Source organism: Lissotriton helveticus, chromosome 7, assembly GCF_964261635.1.
Source record: "Lissotriton helveticus chromosome 7, aLisHel1.1, whole genome shotgun sequence".
Classification (NCBI taxonomy): Eukaryota; Metazoa; Chordata; class Amphibia; order Caudata; family Salamandridae; genus Lissotriton; species Lissotriton helveticus.
The window spans coordinates 736,100,149-736,123,638 of NC_136068.1; the positions used below are offsets into that span (position 1 = coordinate 736,100,149).

The following is a 23,490-nucleotide window of genomic DNA, read 5'->3' on the forward strand; positions in this document are numbered from 1 at the left end:
CAGGGCGGGAGCTTGCACAGGAGGGACATCCATATTTAAAAATGTAAAAAAGCACAAGAGCGTCCGCTGGTAATGCAAGTAAAAATGGGAATCCACCAAGCACAGTGGAAAAAATAGAATGAAAGAAAGCAGGGATGATTCCAAAGATTTTCTCAAATGAAGTCACGAGACCACTGGTAACAACTTTAAAAAAGTGCGCCAGGCCCTTTGTGGAGGACGCGTTAGAGATAGTCCGAACCATCTTGCTGAAATGGAAAGGCGAATCTGTATTTAAAAGGGTCTGCACCTCTGTACGGGTGTTCGCTATGTGAAGCACGAAAGTTTCACGGGCCGAACTCAAGGCCACCTCTCTCTGAGACAAAAGAGCTCTTATTCTTGCCATGCCGTTGAAATGTGCTCCCAAGGTTGGTATTTGTGGCCAGATTGAAAACTCCCTATGTTCATGTGTGGGAGGAAATAGAACATTTCTGCAGCAAATAACCCGTTCACTTACTGTTACGATAAAAGGAATACTTTTAATTAACCCAGAACAATCTTCATTATTGAGCATCAAATAACTACCATTTTCCAACAACTTGAACGTGGGGATGATAGCAGGAACTGGCGTGCCTTGCAACACGCAAGCCATATTTGGTCGGTGTTTGTTGCATGAACCGTGTAACTGTATGTGCCTACACATTAGTGAATGATCTGGCGTCTCAGTGCATTCCTCTCCATTCAGATAAACTTCTTGATCATCTTTGAAAATCTGTATGTGTATGGAAGCGACCAGACCTCATGAAGAAAACCACTACCTAAAGGTTAACGACCTAGTGGTATATATTTCATACAATTTGAAAACTTATATAAAGCAAAAGGCAGCGTTATTAAACCGTGGATAAGGCACGTTGCCAAAGCAGTCAACCTTTTGGATTTATACTGGAAATGTTAAAGGAAGAATTACGGAGTAGGGCCTGTAAATCTTTAATGGACAACGAGTAAAATTACTCCAAACATCATATTCCTGTAACTCCGGGATAGTAGGGGTGTTTAATTTTTTATAAGTAGCCAATCCAAAGCATTTGGTCTGGGAAATTGTTTCATTCACAAACAACATATGATTTGGGATGAGACATGCACGGTGCAAAGCCTCAGTGCCTTGTACCTGCCAGGTTCGTGAACCCCAAACTGATGTAGATCCTGGATATCTTTACTCTATGTTAAGTTAGCATGGGCTCATTACTGGTTTAAACGCCATTTTTCCTTTTTTGCAACTTCTGCACACGACACTTAGTTGTTGCTTTAGCTTTCAGCCTACCTGCGTCAAGATCTATGCCTGCTTCAAGCAGGCGCAGGGTTTTGATGTAGCTTTGTCCTATCTGATTGTAAATGCGGCACACCGTGGGTGGCAGAGCAGCGGTGCACGTTAACTGGTGCATCCCTGGGGATGTGCTAGTTAATATAAATCTGCCCCTTTATATTTAATTATGTGCAGGGGACACAGAGTCGGTGAGGTTTATCCAAGGTTAAGAAGAGATGAGTCCTGTTCAGTGAAAAATTGGAGATAGGCTTCACCTCCTCTGCTCCTCAGCATCGTTGGACATGGTTAAATAATAGCTGCAAAATGTTACTCTTGTTAAACAATTTTACTATTATAATCTCTGAGATTTGTCTCTTACTGTGCAACATCTCATTGTTGTTATCTTTCTTTAAAGATAAAGACAACATCAACATGAGCGACAATCAGCAATCAGTTGATTTCGACCTCATCATTGAACTCGTAATTGAAACATCAGTGGATGTTGATCCCTTGGATGATTTCAATCCTGAGGATGAAGAAGAACGTGATGAGGATGCAGATTTGTCAGAATTGTATGACATAGGATGGGAAGCTGACTTGCTTGAGCCTATGGAACTATAAACATTTATTTTATAAATTTATAATAAATAAAAAGTAAATATGTAAACCGTTTAATTTAAAAATAAAGACACCTTCAAAAACAGGTTATGTGTAGTGTCTTCAATAAAATATTAAAATATGGTCATAAAATTAGATCAGATTCATATATAAAACAGGACAGGTAAAATGAATATAAATTCCATTTCTTTTCTGCTATTTCTGTATTCTAAATTTGCCATGTACAAAAAATTCTTCTATGTAAAAATGTTAAGTAGTGTGTTAAGTTTTTGATGACTGTTATTAATTTACTGTTGGGTAATAGTGGTTAATAACATTTTTTATTATATTTTACCACAGATTCAACTGCAGATTATTTCAAGATTTTAGGATGCCAAGCAAAGAAAGAGTGAGAAAGGCTGCAAAACGTCAAAGACAGCAGGTGAATGAAAAAAAGCAGCAGTCCTCTAACAAAAAGATTTGTCAAGTCACCAAGAAAGCACCGGGTAAGAGTACAAAAACATTCATAAGAAATATCTCTAGTAAAAAAAATATTACTACAGAAAATGTTTCAGTCCAGAAAAAGGGAAGCAATTCAAACGGTAAGGAAAGGCCAATGAGAAATGTTACTGCTAGAGTAAGAGATAACTCTATGCATGAAAGTAGAAGGAAACAACAGTTTAGGGACATTCGTAAACGAATGTTCCGCAACAGGATAATTGGCAATTTGTTAAAAAATATTAAGAAAGGTCAACGGAAAGTGGTTTTTTATAAGAGAAAAAAAATAGTTGAGAAAGTTATTGATCAGGCATTTGAAATTAAACGTAAGTTATTTATTTTGACAATCAATAGAATTAGGAAGCTAAACAAGGCAATTTATGATTTCAAAAGAAATAGTAGATGGAAGAGAATAGTTAATCGTAGTAATTTTTGTGAAGTTTTTTCTGGAGAATGGATGCATAGTTCAAGCTCTGAGGCATTTTTTAATGAGGAGAGTTATTTCCAGGATAATGATTTGGTGCATGCAGTTGACACCAGTGGTCGAGGTTATGAAGTGAAAGATGGTTGTCCAGTTGAAAAAGAAAAACTTGTGACAACAGAGATAGAAGAGGTGTTAGGTAATGAGGTTTTAGGGAGACGTCCTAAGGGTCCTGTGTACACCTGGAAGTGTAGTAGTATTTGCAGTGTACGACAGGATTCCATCAATTTGCTTTGTGATTTTATACGGTCATTTAATAAGAAAAGTTTGAAGCAGAAAATGAAGTTGTTGCAAGAATTAGATCCTTGCAGAGTGAGAGAAGTGATAGGTTTGCATGGTCATTCACTGGCTTGTCTTTCCAGGAGAGTATGCCAGAGTGTTTTTCATCATTTCAGGATGCTAGCAGTGCATCATAATAAAGTGAGGAAATTAGTTAGAATGTTGTATTATGCTAAGAGTCCAGCAATTATGCTTAAACAATTATGCGCTGCTCTTTTGCATGGTTCTGAAATAGATGTGAAGAATATATGTGAAGAAATTGAGTTTTGTTACTTTGGAAGTAAAGAGGATAATGTTGAAATTGACCAAGAAGAAGAGAGTAATGTGGAAGATAGTGTACAGGTTTCCAGTACAGATAATTTCCAGAGGGAAATTGCGACGTTTGAGGTGAAATCAAGTGAGAGGCCAAATTTCACTTGTGTGTGTTGTCGACGCACTTATTATAAGAATCAGACTAAGTTAGTGGATTTATATGCAAAAAGTGAAAGGGAAAATAATAGTGAATGGAAGGATTTTACAACATACTTGATGGTAGAAAATTGTTTTGATTTGGGATTGGATCAACGTGTGTGTACTTATTGTTGTAACAAATTAAATCAAAACCAGATGCCTGCTAGAGCAGTTCATAATATCTGGAATTGGTTGAGATTCCTTCTGAATTGAAGGATTTAAATACTTATGAATCTATTTTGATTCAAAGTATCCATCCCTTTCAGGCTATTGTAAGAATGGAGCCAAAGACAGGGAAATTGCCTCCATCAGATTTACAGAGAGGATTAAAGGGAAGAGTTGTTTATTTGCCTCTAGATTTGAAGAAAAACATTAACACAATTGGAGTAGAAAAAGTGGAAGAGGAACCTCTTGTTATCTTAGTTAATGGGGTTCCGACAAAGAATAAGAAAATATGGCAAGATTTAGTAGATGTTAGGAAAGTCAAAAGGGCAACATTGTATTTGAAAAAATATAATAAATACTATAAAAATGTATATGTTGCAGAAGAGGAAGTAAGTGAGGAAGAGGATAGCGATTTGTGTGCTGGTCAAATTGAGAAAGTAGAACCCTGTACTAGTGAAGAAATATATGAACATTATAGTGTTCATCCTTTGCATTCCAAGGAAGTCATGGGGAATGCTATTGAGTTGTTTCAAATGAAACAAGCGAAAGGGAGTCCCATTAGTGTTTGGGAGGAAAGTTTGGAAGCTCGGTGTTTCCCACAGCTTTTTCCAACAGGTCAGGGAGGAAGATATGATGAGCGACCTCATCAAATTCCTGCTTCTGAATACCGGACTTTGCGATTGTATGCAGGAGATCCTAGGTTTCGACAATGCATTCCTTATTTGTTTCATCTCCTGTTTGAAAGCGATCTGTCTGGACTGTCATATGCAGTGAACCACATCTTGAAAAGTGGTATACACATGCAAAACATCTCGGCAAGTGACTTTATGGATAAAGTCAATGTCCAAGACAGTATTTTGGATTCTCACCTGATTAATCTCATGGCGTGTCAGCGTGGTACTAATGAGTACTGGTACCGTCGTCATGGTGATTTAAAATGTATGCTGAGGAACTTAGGAACTCCCACATGGTTCCTCACTTTGAGCTGTGCTGAGTATGGCTGGGAAGACTTACTTGAATTTCTACGAGAGGCAAATGCTAACGTAGAAAACATCGAATTCAAGACACCCGGAGAACTGTGCTCTTTGGATCCAGTCAATGTATGTAGGTACTTCAATCATAGATTTGAAGGTATGATGTCTTTCATCATGAATAAGAAGAATCCACCTCTTGGAGAGGTGTTGGATTTCTTCTGGAGGAAGGAGTACCAAGCAAGAGGTGCTCCTCATATACATATGTTGCTGTGGATCAAGGATGCACCTAAATTTGGAACGGATGCAGAAGACTCAGTGATGAGTTTCATAGAACAGTATTCTACGTGTGCTGTTCCAAACGCAAAGGAGAAAAAAAGCCTAAGAGAAAAAGTTCTACGTTTCCAAAGCCATCGATGTGGAAAGTACTGTCGTCGTAAATTCCGGAACAAAGACAAGTTCTACACCAAATGTCGTTTTGGCTTTCCACGACCGGTGATTTCTAAAGGAAGAGTGAACAGTTTGATGTCTTCGCTGCGACATAATGTGATGAAGAAATCACCTAAAAACACATACAATTTGAAGAGGAACGAAGAGTCTAAGTACATCAACGACTACAACCCGGTGATTTTGTCCATGTGGAATGCTAACATGGATATACAGTTTGTGGCTGATAACTTTATGGCTGTGGCTCGGTATGTGACATCTTACATCACCAAAAAAGAGAAGACAGAATTGAAGGATATGTGGGAGGACATTTCCCATGAAAAGAGCCTCAGCAAGAAGTTGTACAGTTTCAGTCTGAAGATGTTGTCGCATCGAGAAATCGGAGCTTACGAATGTTCTGACCGGTTGTCTTCAGCAAGTCTCTATGCCAAGTCCAGGAGTATCGTTTGGGCGAGTGTTGGTCTTGCTGCAACGCGTAATCGAGTTCTGAAACCTGTGCGGGAAATTGAGTATTTGGCGGAAAAGGAGCCAAACAGTACCGACATTTTGAAGAGCAACATGTTGGATACATATTATCCAAATCGAAGCAGTCACCTCGAGAATGTTTGTCTGTATGAGGTTCTGCAAAATTACATATTCAAGAGGAACATCAAAGAAGATACTGAGAAAGGAGTGTATGCTGTAATAGGAAGTGAGGGATGTCTGGTCAAGCAAAGAAAATGCCACTTGATAAACCATCGAAAATTGAGTGGCGAATCTCCTGAAAAAAAGGAGTTTTTCTACTTAGCACTTTTGCAACTTTTTAAGCCTTGGCGTGCAGAAGAGGAACTGCTTGGAGATTTCCTTTGTTATGAAGACTCATTCAATGCTGCCAAGGAGACCATAGAATGTCCTGCTTTTCCCAAATATGTAGAAATGTTGAATGTGGAAATTGAGCAGGAAGCAACGATTGCAGCCGAGATTGCCAGAGACAGTTCTCAGGACAGTCATAGTTCTGCTTCATTGAGTCAGGATCCACTAGGAGGACCTCTTATCGAAAATGAAGCTGCCACTGCTATGAATGAAGTGGAAAGAGCCATGGCACATGCTCAGGAGGATGCGGTTAACTTAGAAGAGTTGGAAAGACAACTCAACGTTGAGCAGAGGAAAATATATGACGAGATTACCATGCAAATTGATCATGGATTAAGTCATGACAAGAAAGAGTGCTCATGTACGTCGTTGAAGCCTGTCCGACTGTACGCGAGTGGAGAAGCGGGAACTGGAAAAAGTTTCCTTATTAAAGCAATTTCATGTTATTTGCAGGAAAGGACAGAGTCATCGCTGTCTTGTGTTGTCACCGCTCCAACTGGACTGGCAGCACATAACATTAAAGGGATTACTTTACATCGTTTACTGATGCTGCCAGTGGAGCATGACAACAAATTAGAATATCACAAGCTATCTGGAGATGCTTGTTTTGAAGTTTCAAGAGTCTTGAGGAAAATGAAACTTCTTATCATTGACGAAGTAAGCATGGTTTCCAATGTCATGCTTGCCTTTGTGCATTTGAGAATGCAAGAAGTTCTCAAAACAGAGTATGATGTGTTATTTGGTGGCAAACACATCATTGTTTTCGGAGATCTTCTGCAGCTGACACCAGTGAAAGGGCAACCTGTGTTCAAAATGCTCACGCATGAAGATACCAGGAAGTGCTTAGGGAGCATTGGCAACGTCAATATATGGTTAAACTTCAATTATGCTGAACTGCATGAAAATATGCGTCAGGCAAAGGATGAAGTTTACAAGACTATTCTACAAGATGTTAGAATTGGAAAAGTGACCGAGCATGGGAAAGAAGCTTTACATGCACGATTACTGACAAATTTATATCCAGACGAAGATGTTGTGCCTGAGAATATTTTTCAGAAAGTTACTGAGAAAAAATCTGGAATATGTTTGATGCCAACTCTTGCAGAATGTGCCAAATTCAATAACAAAATGTTGCATTTAGAAAAGCAAGAGATTGTGAAACTGGAAGCTATTGACAGAGTAGAGCATATGGGATCAACAATTATTTTATCTGAGAATCTGAAAACAAAATTGGATTCATTAGAGAAGAGTATATCTAAAACTGCGGGTTTTGAAAAGACTCTGAATGTGTGCTTGAACTGCCGTATAATTTTAAGAAGGAATTTACATGTTGAAAGAGGTCTGGTAAATGGATCAATGGGTAATGTTGTTGATTTTGTAAAATACAGAAATAGAGATGGAATTGAATTTTTAAAAATTAAATTTGATGGCATTGAGGAAGTACAGCTAATTGGTCGTTGTTCTGCTAGATTTTTGCTTGTAAAAGACTTATATGTTCGTCGTAAGCAGTTTCCTGTTTGCTTGGCATATGCGGTGACAATCCATAAATCGCAAGGTTTAAGTGTAGACTGTGCATTGGTGAATATTGGCAGTTCTGTGTTCAAGGAGGGTATGGCATATGTGGCATTGTCACGAGTTAGAACTTTATCGGGATTGTACTTGATTGAGTGTGATGTCACAAACATTTGTGCGGATCTAGATTGTGTTAAGGAATACAATAGGTTAAGAAGAGAGTATGCGCCACATTTGCCTCAGTATCCTTTGTTTGAGAAACGTGTGGTAGGCCGGAAACGAAGAAATGTGACCAATACTGGGGAGGTTGTAGCAAAAAGACGAAAAGTTGATGAACCTGAAATTATAAGCAGAAACAAAAAGGATTCTGTTGAAGATGTTGTTGGTTTTCAATTTGAAAACAGTTCTGGTGTCAACTGCTATGCTAATGTAGTGGTTAATGTTTTGTTTTCTCTAGAAAATGTAAAAGAAGAGATTGTGGTCAATTCTGATCAAAGATTTTGCAGTTTGTTAAATTCTGTGTTAGAGAAATGTAGCACTGATAGAACAAACATAGAAAGTGTGTCTGAAATTCGAAATCTGTTAGACAGATGTTCAGGCCAAACACAATTCTCTCAAAATAGTCAGCAAGATTGTCAGGAGTTTTTAATGTATATGCTTGATGTATTGCATGATGAAGGTGTAGATGTAGATCACCTGTTTGGGCTTTCTTATCAATGGCAGCATGACTGCGAGAACTGTAGGGTATCAAGTACTACTAGTGTAGACTCAGAAACATTTATATATTTAACTTTGCCAGACAGTAAATCAGTCTCTTTTAATAAGCTAGTAAAAGCAGCTGATCACAACATGGAGTGTAGCCAATGTAAATCTGAAATGATGTCCACATTATTTATACGAACATATGGCCAGTATGTCATTTTAATGTTCCAACGATATAGGCCTGATGGAACAAAATTAACAACTTTAATTAAAAATTTTGTGGCTTCACAGTTGTCAATATCAGGAAGGACTTTTGTAACTGTAGCAATTATATATCATGATGGTCCTTCAATAACATCAGGACATTATACAGCTTATTTAAAGTGTAGAAATGGCTGGTCATTCTGCAATGATTCTGTTTTAATTTTCACAAAAAAATTGCCGTATGACCTTAAAAACTCTTACCTGGTGTTTTTAAAACCAAACTTTTAGGGAAAGAATCTCGGGATGTGCTCTGAGGAATTTCAAGAAGTTCTAATGGCTCCTACACGATTTGGCCTTGAGGATAAGTGTAGTATAGAGACATAACTTCTTACCATAACACTGGACGTCATGGAGAAATACGTGCACTTTGAATGAGTTCAGAAAAACTGTTTCTTTTTATAAGCTAATTGAAGCAGCCAATCAAAACATGGAGTAGAGGGAATGTAAGTCTGCAATGCTGTCTACTGTTTTACATTGCTTTGTGATTAAAAGTGATGTAGAGAATTAAATAATTGTACTAGTCATAAAGGTAGTGTAAGTCTGCTTCATAGTAAGCAGTATCAGTGTGATAGGAAATGTAGAACATGATTGAGCAAGAAGGGGAAGATATTACTAGTCCAGGATTGTGAAAATGATCTTCAACATTTTAATTGTGAAAGTTGCAGAAATACAACATGACGGGATTGGTTTAAAAGAATTCTAAGAGTTATAAATGGCTCAGACACGATTTGGCCTTGTGGAAACGTGTGGTAGAGAGCGAGAAGTCATTTATTGTATGTAACATGTTTTTGAAAACGATGGAGGTTTTCTTTCAGAAAGTGGCGGGTTGAAAGTAATAACAGCACAACAGAGTGTAAGCTGTTCATAGGACATCCTTGGCCGTCATGGAAAGTAAGTTAACTTTAAGGAGTTCTGAATTCTGATTTGTTATGTTGTATGGGTTTTTTAAACACAATCATTTTGATTGTGGTTTTTTTTCCCCGCTGTTATATGATGAATACCTTCAAGTCACTGTTTTAGTGAAATTTGATACATTCTGAGAACAGCAAAAATAAACCATTTAACATGTATAATTAATTCTGTTCTGTTTGCATTTATGATGTACATGTAGAACTGTGTAGGAGGCATGGAGAAGGTGAGGCTTCTGTAAGTGTCAAAGTTGTTGCATACAGTGCTTATATTCTACGTAGTCTTTTATATTTCATTACTTTCACTGTTTCTGACTGATCTAAAAATTTTTTTTTAAAAAGAACAGTAAGTATAAGGGAAGGAAACAGACAGTTATGTTAAAAGAAACACAGCTATAGGGAATAAACTAGGGATACTGTTACCCGCAATCCTCTGCTGATGATGTCATTGAGCATGTCATGAATGATGTAATATGTGACATCATCAGCAGTGGATTACGGGTAATAGTATCTCTAGTTTACTCCCCTATAGCTGTCTTTCTTTTAACATAACTGTCTGTTTCCTTCCCTTATACTTACTGTTCTTTTTAAAAAAAAATTTTTGGGGGTTCGCTTCCGGTTCGCGTACCGGGGAGCGAACTGGGAAGCGAACTAAGAGAAATAGAGGTTGGCAGAGTTCCAAATATTGTACCAATTTTTTAATAACGGGGAGGTAGTTCTGAAAAGAACTTTTTTTTTATTGTTTTATATTTTTTTTATTATTTTTCTGAACATTTTTTTACTTTTTTTGAATTTTTCTTAACAGTTTTATATTTTTTTTGGTTTTTTTTCGGAGGGGGCAACGAAAACGATTCATTGTAAAGGGCTCAACAGGAGCAACAAAACAAAAAAAAGAATTTATTATTTGGGGCGTTTCGTACAAACTTGCATATGATAGTCAATAGCTCTGTTGATCAGAGTGATGCTTCTTTCTCCGTAGCAAATGAATCCACTGCAATGTACGCAGACTTGTTTTACTTCACAAAATCTTGTTTGTATATTTGGCACCATCTCCCTGCCTTCTGGTCCCGTTACTTCCGGTACAACAGATCTTCTGGCCATAATAGGGAGATTATCTAGGTCGTTACGAAACTGTGCAGCACTGTAGTTGTTAGGATGCCACCTAGTCATATGGCGATGCATTGTGTAGTTTCCGAAACTGTATTTTTTGTCGGTCCCTCTGGACAGTCTATCTTGACATATAAGGCAAGTTACGTATCTTGCATTTACTTTTTTCTGACCTTTGGGAATTTAAAAAAATTGCCAAATGAAGTTTTCTTTCCGGTGAGACGTCCTGGGCTCCTCAGGCAAAAAGTGCCTCTCTTCGTGCTCGTCGTCCTGTTCCTCTTCTTCCTCTTCTTGCTGAATTATAACTTGAGCAGGTGGTCCACTCTTCCTTGGATGTGGTGGAGGTGGTGGGGAAGCACCAGCTGAAGCTACTAAAGAAGCCATTGCTCACTGGTAACAAAGGGTCTTTCTCTCACAATGATGAAAGTCAGAGTGAGGAAAGAAGGAGGGATTTTCATCATTTGGGAAAAACAATAGTTCTCAACCAATGAAAAGTGTTCATTTTATATTATATGACCTAGTCTTACATCATTAGGAAACCAAAAGTGAAATGAACCAATGAAAAGTGTTATTACCAAGTCACATGACCTGCTGTGTTTACGTTACGCGCTTTGCAGGGCCTCCCGGTTTGCTTCCAGAAACCTGTGCTTTGCGACTCGGTAAGCGTACCAGTTCGCTAACGTAGCACGTCATATGACGTATCACGCGACAACGCGAAACGTCATGCGGACGGGAGGCGTGATGATGTTGTTTTCTAACGCGGCAGTTGCGGTAAAGAAACGTTTACCGGCTCGCGGTCTATTTCGCGGCATCAAGGTCAGCTAACGGGAAGCTTCCCGATTCGCGAAGCGGGAACGAAGAAAAAAAAATATTTAAAAAAAAGTTAATAAACATATAAAATATATTTTTGGATTTAAAGAAGAATACATTTTACAGCTACAGATATTAGCTGTTAAAAAACCAATGAAATTCACTGAAAAAACCATAGGTTATAGACCATATATAGTTAGGAATTAGCATTTACAAAACCTTGAAAATTCACTGAAAAAACCATAGGTTATAGACCATATATAGTTAGGAATTAGCATTTAGAAAACCTTATTTTACTCACACAAAACCATTGAAATTCCATATATAGTTAGTTGCACTAACTATATATCGCGCACCCGCAATCCACTGCTGATGATGTCACATATTACATCATTCATGATGATGTCATCAGTGATGTCATCAGTGATGTCACTGACCATGTCATGAATGATGTAATATGTGACATCATCAGCAGTGGATTGCGGGTGCGCGATATATAGTTAGTGCAACTAACTATATATGGAATTTCAATGGTTTTGTGTGAGTAAAATAAGGTTTTCTAAATGCTAATTCCTAACTATATATGGTCTATAACCTATGGTTTTTTCAGTGAATTTTCAAGGTTTTGTAAATGCTAATTCCTAACTATATATGGTCTATAACCTATGGTTTTTTCAGTGAATATATATATATATATATATTCCTGGATGATTAGCTTATTGCTGCTCTAAGACACTTCATCATTTTCTGCCTTAAGATCAATACATCCTCCATTTCTTTAGAATCCACCTCGCTCTGCACTCTCTTGACTTTGGACAGCCTCGTTTTAGCTATACTATATAGCATCTCTTCATAGCGCCCTGCTGAGTTAAGATGGATAGAATACTCTTTGTAGCACTAATACCTACCTCTAAGAGTTGTTTTAAATGTTGTGTTGGAAAAACATGCAGCGGCCTTCTCTGTTGAGGACGTTTCATTTCTATGATACAAAAAAGTTGTTTCTGTTCCTAGAAGAGGTATCCGTGTCTTGTTTTATTTATGTTTTTTTTATTGGAGAGTTTTATATAGCACGAACTAGACCCGAAACATCGGGTATCAGAGCGCTTTACATAGCACCTGTTTCGTTACAGAAGGACACGTTCATTTTTGTGAGGCAAGAGGCGTTTAAGTAATTTGCCCAGAATCACAGGATATTCAGCGTTGTTGCCGAGACTTGAACCCGGTTCCCCAGCTTCGAGGTCGACAGCTCTAGCCGTAAGGGTATCTCCTCTCCTCGATGTTGGCCTGGGGCAGCTGCCACAGGATGGAACACATAAGGTAAAAAACGTTTTCAAGGTTTGCTTGGAAGATGGTTGTTTCGCCTGAGCCCTTCCCAAATTTTTACCTTCTTTACTCTGCTGTTCATTCAGTGCTCTTCCTTAACTCTCACTGTCTTGCCTTAGCTCTTCATCCCTCATTTCTAGTCCTTTCACAGACTGTAGTTTCACTTATGGCTCAAACATTAGCAAAGCTAATAGACCTGCCTAAACACTTATAAGGTCTCACAGGCGAGACCTGTTGGCTATGCCAATGCTTGTTTTGAGAATCTGGTCACCCTAAACCAGCCTAAAGTCTCTTACCACAGCAATGCAGCAAAAGACTATTTTAAAAGACGGACACTGGTGGTTAGCAGTCCTAATCCATTATAAGAGAGCCTCAGAGTAAAACTCGGGTAGTGAGACTCACTCAGGGTAGAAGTCCATAAACCAAGAAATCTAAAAACAAAAAAAAAAACAGGGGCTTTAAATAGGACAGAACCCATTTCTCACAAGGATCCCCTCTTAACTGTGATTTGGTAAGGCGTGTATCAATAGTCTGAAACCACAATTCCTTTAAGGAACACGGGTAGTTTATACAAAAATTTAAAGTTTCCTAATTGAGAACGCAAACACAGGCCCTCATCCCAGTGTTTGCAGTCAATCACACTGTGTTGCAAATAGTAATCTATAGCTATATATATATATATATATATATATATATATATATATATATATATATATATATAATATAGCAAGAAATAGCAATAGCATACTGCGACTCCCTGCAGCGGGAGATTTTGCAATGTGACCATTTAGTACAAAGGCCTCATCACAAAATCAGAAACCGGTTTCAAAACTTGGGTGCGCCATTTGTTAACCCTCTTAGTACATCTGCCCATACGTCCGTCCTTCCTTCCCCAGTTTAGGATTGATCCAAACGGAAGGGAGAGCCTTATCTGTGCAGAGTGCCCCACTTAGGAGTTCCTGAACTATGTTATAAGAGCAAGTGAGTCACCCACCCGTCTTTCAACAATCTGGAGTCTAGTAGTTTATTTACTGTGGAAAGATCACCTCTTCTGGTGTACCCATCCCCCGTGTTAGCACCAAGAATCCATATCGTTGCAATACGCTGTATTCTATAGATTTTCACATACAATTTACCCAAAATTCCATGTAGCTGCTCCAGGGAGTAGTTGGATGGCGTGACTCATACTTTAATGTTTTAGCTAATACAATTAATATATGGTCCAGGTAATCGACAAGCAAATAATTCACAAGAATGTGTCAATATGAAAAAGCAGAAAAAACAAAAACAACTAATGTTAACATAGAAAGACGCACAGAGATGTATAAATAGGCAGAATGGCAACTTCACATAGAAAGAGTGGGAATGGTAGGCAAAGAAAGCCAGTTACGTAGACGGATATGCTGCGGGGCAGACGAAGTCGGGGCCTAACAGTACATTTCCTTTTGAGGAAGGCACACTTTTGAAAAGGGGGGGCTCTTGGCCCCCCCGCCCGCATGGCGGCGCGGCGACCGCCTCCCCCTCCAGGCCTCTCGGTGGTGGGGCGTGCCCTTCCGGGCGCGCCTCACCGCCGATTGGGTGGCGCCCTTCCTGGCCCAGATGTCATTCTAGGACTTCCGGGTCAGGGGGGCGGGCCGCAGGAGGGGCCGGGTGGGGGGGCGTAGCCGCCCCCCCCTCGAGCCCCTTGGGAATAAAGAGGCAGGGAGCGCCCGGGAGACCCTCTTGTTCCCTGGACGCTCCCCCACAGCGTGTCGTGCCCCGCGCTCGGGGGCTTCTTATTTTTCTTTCTTTTTCTTGCAGGTTTCGAAACCCGGGAGCTGGTTCCAGGGCGGCCGAGCTACATTCGGGAATCTTGGTGGCATCGCGAGAGGAGTCCCGCGCTGGAACACAGGTCACCGGTATACAGAGCGACGGGGGAGCGTGTCACAGGTCACTTGAGGCTGTTCGGCGGAGATTGAGGTATTTTGCGAGGGCGGGCACCGCATCGGGGATCTGTGTGTCAGCCGGCCGGTGCATTTAAAGGAGCCGGGCGATAGAGACACGGGCAGATCCGATACCGGCGGTGCAACAGTCTCTTTGATCTGGGCACAAAGGGGTATTTCCCGCCACACAGGGTTAGCGCGGGAAGGTTTGTGGATCGTGTTTTTTGAAAGTGCCTCATTAATTCTTTGTTTGTGCGCGTCCAGCACCACAACCTCGCAGAGCCAATCGGGCTGAATTTAGCTCAGCTTTACACGGGGAGGAAGCGAAGCAGGGTCGACCAGGGCAGGACCTGGATGGGAGACCCTAGTGGAATTTGTGCAATTTTAACAATTTTGGTGAATTTAAACTACAAAAAAGGGGTTATTTTATTCAAAGCTACAACTGTACTAGGTTTAAGTGAGGAATATTGTGCAATTTGGTGAATTTAACAATTTGATGTTTTAAATTACAAAAAGGGGTTGTTTATTCAAGGCTACAACTGTACTAAGTTAAAGTGAGGGTAACAGCCAAGGGCAGCCTTGTGGGTGGTTAACAGGGGGGTTCAAGCCTCCGATAAGTTCAACCTTTGTGTTCAGAACTCTGCTCCTGCCTCATATTCCCCGGTGTTGATACAATCTTCTATTCCAGGCAACTTACGACACATTGCTGCACTTCCCGGGGAGCTCAAGGAGAGGGACGTAAGACGTGGTTGCAGATCCGATACTGGCAGGGAGTACGCAGGATTGGTCGGTAAGAGGAGAGCGGGGGCTAGCATTCCATAGCTTCTGGTTGCCGCCGGGTGGGTCTACGTTAGAGTTTACTCACCCCTGACAAACCGGATAAGCCGGGGCGTTGCGGTTGCCGTTGCATGGTGCTTACAGCCCCCTGTATATCCTCCAGCTGGTGAAGGTACAAAACACACGGTCAGCTGAATTATAACATTAGGAGTGTAGGGCAGTGGCGTGTTGACCATGCCGGGGCCAAGGGGTGGTAAAAGAGGGTCTAGCATGGAGGCGATGATGCAGGCCATGATCCGTGAAATGACTCAGATAAACAAGAGATTGGGGAAGGTTGATGAATTAGAGGCCCGCATAAATGAGAGGTTTGATGATCGCCCAGGCCCATCGGGCCGGCGGGTGCGGGAGAGAGCAGCACCCTTGCCGAGGGGGGGATTTCGTTACCCCACCTAAAAAATCAAAGGCCAAGAAACCGAGGTACAGTGTCCCAGCTCCTGTTCCCCTAGTCCCGGTCCCTGCGATACCGGTTCCTCTTGAGCCCCCGCCAATAACGCCAGCGCCCGTGGCACCGGTCCCGGACATGCCACCGGCACCTGCCCCTCCTGCGCCCCTGGCGCCCGTGCCAGTCCCGAGTGAACCACTGACACCTGCTCCCTTGCCTAATACGCCAGGGCCAGCAGGTATTCCCTCTGGGGTCCCGGTTGTGCCAGCTGGTAATCCGGACCCAGTCCCGGTTGAGTTGGTATCCCAGATAGCGGCTCTATTGCCGTGGCTGCAGAAAGGGGGTGTGTGTCTTGCCTCATCTGATCATGCGGCAGAAGCGGTAAAATTGGTTGAAAAGATTAAGGCTGCAACGGCGGCTGACAATACTGCGGTGCCTGTATCTTCTTCACTTGCAGGTTCCAGTCCCGCCCAGCCGAATGGAGATAGTATTCTACCGGCCCAGGTGTCCGTAAATGGTAAGGAGGTGGCGCTGCCTCTCTTGGGGGACGGCTTAGTGCCATCCAGGAGTGAAAATTTGGGGCAGCATGTGTCCCAGGCAGTGAAAGAGTTGATTTGGGCGGGGAAGTATGTATACATTTTTTCCTTGTTGCTAGACAATAGGGAAATGGAGCAGGCTAAGCTGCTAAAGGAATGGATGCATCCAAGTGAATGGAGGGCACAGTGCTCCAGGTTCAGGATAGAAGAGACTTTGAAGAATTGGATCAGGGCCTTTTCCGTCCTTTCGGCTATAACGGCTGAACGCCCCCCAAATGTGCAGGCAGCAATGGCATGTTACCAGAGCAGGATTGTGGGGTGGAGCGATCAATACACTGGGGATGTGTGGAAAGAGTATGATATAAATTTCAGGAAGGCCAAGGAATTTGATGCATCACTGGCATGGGACAAGGTGGATTCAATGTCCTGGCATAAGCAGTTCTCAGGGGACACAGCCCCTACACAGGCTACCAGTGCAGTCAGGGTGTTCTCCGCCAGACCCCACCAGCCCTTTCGGTCAAACCAGGGGAGTGAGGTCCCAGGGAAGAATAAGGGGGGGGGGGGGGGTCAGAGAGGAAAGGGGTATGCTGGGACTTTAACAAACGCTCATGCACAAGGGCCCAGGGCACCTGTAGATTTAGACATGCGTGTGCAATCTGTGGTCACCCCTCCCACCCCGAGACAACATGCAGGAACAAGCAAGGCAACCATGGTCATAGGGGAAGGGGGAAGCCAGAGTAACTCAGACGAGCCGGGCCCCCCCACACCAGTAGATGTGTTAGCATTGATCCCATGGTTAAATAGATACCCTGACCACGCAGCGGCCACCCTATTGCAGCAGGGCTTTTCACAAGGTTTTAGGATCCCGGCAGTGGGTTACACAGGTAGCGTTAATTGCAGGAACCAATTGTCAGTAACACAAAACCCAACGGTAGTGTCCGCTAAGATTGCCAAGGAACTATCCTTAGGCAGGATAGCTGGCCCCTTCCAGGAGGTGCCTGTCCCTAATTTTGTATGTTCACCGCTTGGAGTAGTGCCTAAAAAAGAGAAAGGGGAATTTAGACTGATACACAACCTGTCTGCGCCTAGAGGTGCATCCTTGAACGATGCGATTGACGAAGGGATTTGTAGTGTGAAGTATGCCTCTTTTGATCAGGCGGTTGCCCTATTACGCGCCCTGGGGCCAGGGGCATTGATGGCTAAATCTGACATAGAATCTGCTTTCCGTCTCCTCCCAGTGCACCCGATGGACCACCACCTTTTAGGTTTCACTTTCGAGGGCAAGTTTTACATGGACAAATGCATGCCCATGGGCTGTTCCATATCATGTGCCTATTTTGAGACATTTAGCTCCTTTCTAGAATGGGCCATGAGACAGGCGACGGGCCACCAACAGGTCATGCATTACTTGGATGATTTCCTGTTCCTAGGCGCGGCAGACTCTCAGGAGTGTGCTTGGGCACTGCAGGAATTTTGCGTGCTCATGCGGACTTTTGGGGTTCCGCTGGCGCCCGGGAAGACTGTTGGTCCGGCTACTTGCTTGGAATTCCTGGGCATCGAAATTGACTCAGTACAGAGATGCTTCAGGTTGCCCAAGGACAAAGTGTCTAGGTTTAGGGCAGCTCTGCGTCAATGCCTATGTAAAAGCAAGGTTACCTTGCAGCAGCTGCAGGAAGTGGTGGGGCAACTGAATTTTGCACTACGGGTCATCCCAATGGCGCGCCCATTCTCACGCTCCATTGCGCAGGCTATGAAAGGGCTATGGGAGAAACACCACCGTACTAGGCGGTCAGCTGAGGTTCGCCAGGATATGCATATATGGATGGCATTTCTGGAGGATTTTAATGGCAGGGTAGTGTGGTCAGGTCCTCCCGCCACATCAGCAGAATTGGGTTTATGGACAGACGCTGCTGGTAGTGTGGGCTTTGGAGCCATTCTGGGGAAAAATGGGTCGCCCAACGGTGGCTGGAGGAATGGAAAAGATGGGGCTTGACCGCCAACATTGGCTTCCTGAAACTTTTCCCAGTATGGGTGGCATTGAAGGTCTGGCCAGAACATCTATGTAACCAATCAGTGGTGGTCTGGTCGGACAACATGACAGTGGTCGAATGCATAAACCAACAGGGGGCACGCTGCCCGTTCATCTTGCGCCTGATTAAAGAGATTGTGCTTCAGTGCTTAAAATGGAATGTAATGTTCAGAGCCAAGCATGTCCCAGGCGTCCTCAACAATGCAGCTGACTCCCTTTCTCGCTTTAAAATGCAGGTTTTCAGGGAACATCTTCCGGCAGCAGACCCCTCGCCAGCACCATTCCCGGCAGTACTCTGGCAGATTGGTGCCCCAGATTACAGGACCTCGTGGTTGCTAGCCTAGCCCCCAGGACCAAGACAGCTTACGAAGGGGCGTTTTTGTCCTACCGCGCTTTCTTAGGGCAGGATTGGGAGGTTAGGTGGGCACAGGAGGACAGCTTTGCGGACTATTTAGAATGGATGCACAGGGAAGGGAGATCAGTGGCAGCCGCAAACAGACATAGGGCAGCGGTCTCCTTCTTTGCACAGGCTAAGGGCATGCGAGACCCCACCAATAATTTTGTGGTGCGCAAGGCCATGAGGGGATGGCGCCGGTTACAGGGCCATTCAGCGGATACGAGAAGGCCCATAGGATTGGCACGGCTGGCAGCCTTATTGCTGGCATTGCACGAGGTGTGTAGCTCAGAATGGGAGATACATCTGTTCAAAGCCGCTTTTTCCCTTGCTTTCTATGGGGCTCTAAGAATTGGTGAACTAGTGGCAGGGTCAAAAGGGGATAAGTTGGGCGGCCTACAACTGACTAGTGTTAGGATCAGAGAAGATACAATGTGGGTGACAATCCAGAGGTCAAAAACTGATCAGGAATCTCGGGGTCACACCATAGTGCTCCACCGGGCCGGGACCAACCCCTGTTGCCCGGTTTCTCACGTGGAGGTTTTCCACAGGCAACGGGAGGGCACGGCGGGGGTGCACTGTTGTGTCATGCCGATGGGACACCATTGACTAGATACCAGTTTAGGCGGGTCCTGGAACTGACGGTGAGACAGGCTGGGTTAGATCCCAAGGAATTTGGCACGCACTCCTTTAGGATAGGGGAGGCAACTGAAGCAGCGCTGGGGGTCTCTCGGCTGAGAGTGTGAAGAAAATTGGGAGATGGTCATCTGATTGTTATAAACGATATGTACGGATTGACATGTTATGACAGGATGATTCTCACGCTTGGTATGTTTTCTGGTTCTTGCAGTTTCTCAAACCTGTGACGCAGGGGAGGAACTCACCACCAGGAGGGAAGGAGCTACACCGTCACAGCACAAGCGGCATGCTGGACGCGGGACAATGAAGATTTGGATTGTGGGCCACTCTTATGTGAGGCGGGTGCAAAATGTTTTTCTTTCAGGAGACCGTAAGAGAAGGGCGGCGCTGAAGGGGTTAGACATCTCATTCTTCGGGAGGGGGGTCTGTGCCTTGGTCAGTTCAGGAACTTCTTTCAGGGACTCTTAGCTCAGCAGCCCGACTCCCCGTCAGTGGTGATACTTCACCTAGGGGAGAATGACCTGGCCAAACTGGGGAGACGCATCCTCATTGAAGAGATCATCTCCACTGCAGGGTGGGTGTCCAGGACTTGCCCGGGTTGCACAGTAGTATGGTCTCAACTTATCCCTCGGTGGCAGTGGCGAGGGGGGGACTCGGTCAGGGCGTTGAATCACTCGGTAAAGAGGATCAACACACAGTTGGACAAATTATTCCGAGCCCCCCGGTTGCAGACGATTCCACATGGGTGTATCTGGGGAGCACAATTCTACCTGGGGGATGGGGTGCACTTGACTGAAGCAGGGAACGTCCTGTGGTCTAATAATGTCTGGGCCTGGTTGGAGGGTTTTGCTAGGTGAGCACTTTCTAGGGGAGTCAGGACAGGGGGAGGCCAGATGGTCGGTTAACAATGCTGGCCTGTGGCGGTAAGGTCATGACCGGTGAGCAGCTAATTTTAAGGTCTGAGGGGGCGGGCATCATCCCATGGAGGTTCCCGCCCAGGGGGAGGGGCCATTGGCCCATCCTAGAACTTCAGGGGCAAGGTAACTGGTGCTTCAAAGGGCCGCGGGTTGGAGTAGTCACGCTTTCCTTAGGCTGGTAGCCACCCCGCGCGCGCATACTTATGACGTCACCGGATGGCGCAGAGTAAGGGCCCTCCTTTAGTGGGTAAATGGAGTTCACGGCGTGGACCGGGTAATTACCGGGCTCGGCTGCGGATGCGCACATCTCTAGGTAAGGCGCAGCTTGTAGGACCCGACACCCGTTAGCGACCTTGCCATATGGCCAAAAATGTAGTATACAAAAATCTAGATGAGGATGTTAGATTCGGTTAGGAAACAAGCTGTATTAGAGTCTCTGTTAAGGTTAGGCTCTCACATTTGTTGACAAATATTGTATCTAATGACTTGATGATTTTTGTATAAAACGTTTATCATGCAATTAAAATTTTTATGATCTTATATCTTAATAAATACGGCCGGGGGGTTTCGCGACCCCCCGCCTTCCAAAAGTTAACCATGTTTCATGAGCCTCTATCCTGTATTTGGTGTGGTGAGTAGGGGGGGCGGCGGCAGCCAGTCGCGGACCATGTGAAAAGGGGGGGCCCTTGGCCCCCCCGCACGCATGGCGGCGCGGCGCGGCGACCGCCTCCCCCTCCAGGCCTCTCGGTGGTGGGGCGTGCCCTTCCGGGCGCGCCTCACCGCCGATTGGGTGGCGTCCTCCCTGGCCCGGATGTCATTCTAGGACTTCCGGGTCAGGGGGGCGGGCCGCAATAGGGGCCGGGTGGGGGGGCGTAGCCGCCCCCCCCTCGAGCCCCTTGGGAATAAAGAGGCAGGGAGCGCCCAGGAGACCCTCTTGTTCCCTGGACGCTCCCCCACAGCGTGTCGTGCCCCGCGCTCGGGGGCTTCTTATTTTCCCACCCACCATTCCTGAAGAAAAAATGGTCAATGCTGTATTAAGTGGATTTAGGCGTAAATTTGTAGGTGATTGTTTCGATTTTCCAGGCATAGCGAACTGTATGTGCTTTGTATATTTTGCTGATGATGCTTTCTTTAGGAATTTTTTTCCCCTTTTACGGATATGTGTTGAAATATGTTTTGTTGTTCCAATTATGTCTAGGCCTTTTTTCCTTTTGTAGGTACGTTGATGTGGGACGTGATTTAGCTGAGAGTAGTTGTCCATTAGAATTTTTTCCTATAGGTCGTCGTATTTATTAGGTGTGGGGCATGCGGTAAGGTCATGACCGGTGAGCAGCTAATTTTAAGGTCTGAGGGGGCGGGCATCATCCCATGGAGGTTCCCGCCCAGGGGGAGGGGCCATTGGCCCATCCTAGAACTTCAGGGGCAAGGTAACTGGTGCTTCAAAGGGCCGCGGGTTGGAGTAGTCACGCTTTCCTTAGGCTGGTAGCCACCCCGCGCGCGCATACTTATGACGTCACCGGATGGCGCAGAGTAAGGGCCCTCCTTTAGTGGGTAAATGGAGTTCACGGCGTGGACCGGGTAATTACCGGGCTCGGCTGCGCATGCGCACATCTCTAGGTAAGGCGCAGCTTGTAGGACCTGACACCGGTTAGCGACCTTGCCATATGGCCAAAAATGTAGTATACAAAAATCTAGATGAGGATGTTAGATTCGGTTAGGAAACAAGCTGTATTAGAGTCTCTGTTAAGGTTAGGCTCTCACATTTGTTGACAAATATTGTATCTAATGTCTTGATGATTTTTGTATAAAACGTTTATCATGCAATTAAAATTTTTATGATCTTATATCTTAATAAATACGGCCGGGGGGTTTCGCGACCCCCCGCCTTCCAAAAGTTGACCATGTTTCATGAGCCTCTAGCCTGCATTTGGTGTGGTGAGTAGGGGGGGGGAGCAGCAGCCAGTCGCCGACCACGTGTTGCCACCACATATGCCATTAGCAGGAACGTGAAATAAATATTTATGAATACTCTGTCCCATGACTGCCCCTAGGCTTCTTATTCATTCAAATAAAATTAAGCCCTTTAAATAGAAAATGTAAAAATTAACATTTCTTTAATCGAGGCCTCTTTCTCCAACGCGGGGTGGCAGGGTCAGGCCACCGCAGGGCATCTGCGCGCCCCCCTGGCCTGGGATAACATCGGAAGTCGGGAATAAGCAATGGAACAGGAAATGTCACGTGCCCCAGGCAATAACATTCAAAGCCACTGTAGCAACAACTAATGGGCCAAAGAACTGACGCTGGGAGGCACCGGCTGTGAACCTCGCTTCTGACTCGCATCACAATATGGCTTCTTCCCGCTACAGTTCCTCGAGGCAACAGGCTGACGCTGGCTCCGATAACATGTGAAGTATGCGGCTCGGGACTACCTGCTGCCCTGGCGCGCTGCCAGTGCGCCACTCTGCCTCACCCAATGCGCGTCTCATGGAGGCAGGCTAAAAGACGTGTGTGCGTTTCCACAGCGCCGACCCCAACCGAGTGACTACTGCATGATTTCAGGAGTGTCCAACGTTGGCGCTCGAGGCCGGATTCATATCTGGTTTTCATCCATCACATTTCTTCTATTTGGAGCTATTGCCGCATCTGACGGCCAACAGTGAATACTCCTGTTTTACATTGCTGTGGTTTTGTAGGAAGGTTGAGTTCTGAAGGCTAGTAGGTTGGATTTATTTATTTATATTTTATTTTTTGCATTTGTATGGCGCTCAGCTACCCAACAAGGGTTTCCCGGCGCCTTTGACATTAGGTTGAATGAAGGAAGATGCTGAGTGGGATTTTAGCACAGTTGTTTCTGGAAAAGCCAGGTTTTTACATATTTCTGGAAATTAGCGTAGCTTTCCTCTTTCCGGATTTGCAGGGGGAGTGAGTTCCACAGAATTGGCCCTCTGACCGAAAAAGATCTCCCGCCAGTTCTTTGCAATTTGAATCTGGGGACAGTAAAATTCGCTGCAGTTTGGGAACGAAGGTTTCTTGTTGGCAGGTAGGGGGAAGCTAAGGCTTGTAGATAGGAGGGTGCCGTTTTGGATTTGATTTTGAACATGTAACTCAGGGTTTTAAAGCTGATCCGATGTTCAACCCTGAGCCAATGTAAATCGTTCAGGTGTTATGATACTCTTTCAAACTTTGGTA

The 23,490-nt window shown here is 44.1% G+C and overlaps 1 protein-coding gene across 4 annotated transcripts in view; it reads right to left on the minus strand.

The window, feature by feature from the left end:
- The window catches only part of ARHGAP26 (Rho GTPase activating protein 26), a 2,444,655-nt gene that overhangs the window by 1,466,511 nt on the left and 954,654 nt on the right, over positions 1-23,490 (minus strand). The window lies entirely within an intron of this gene.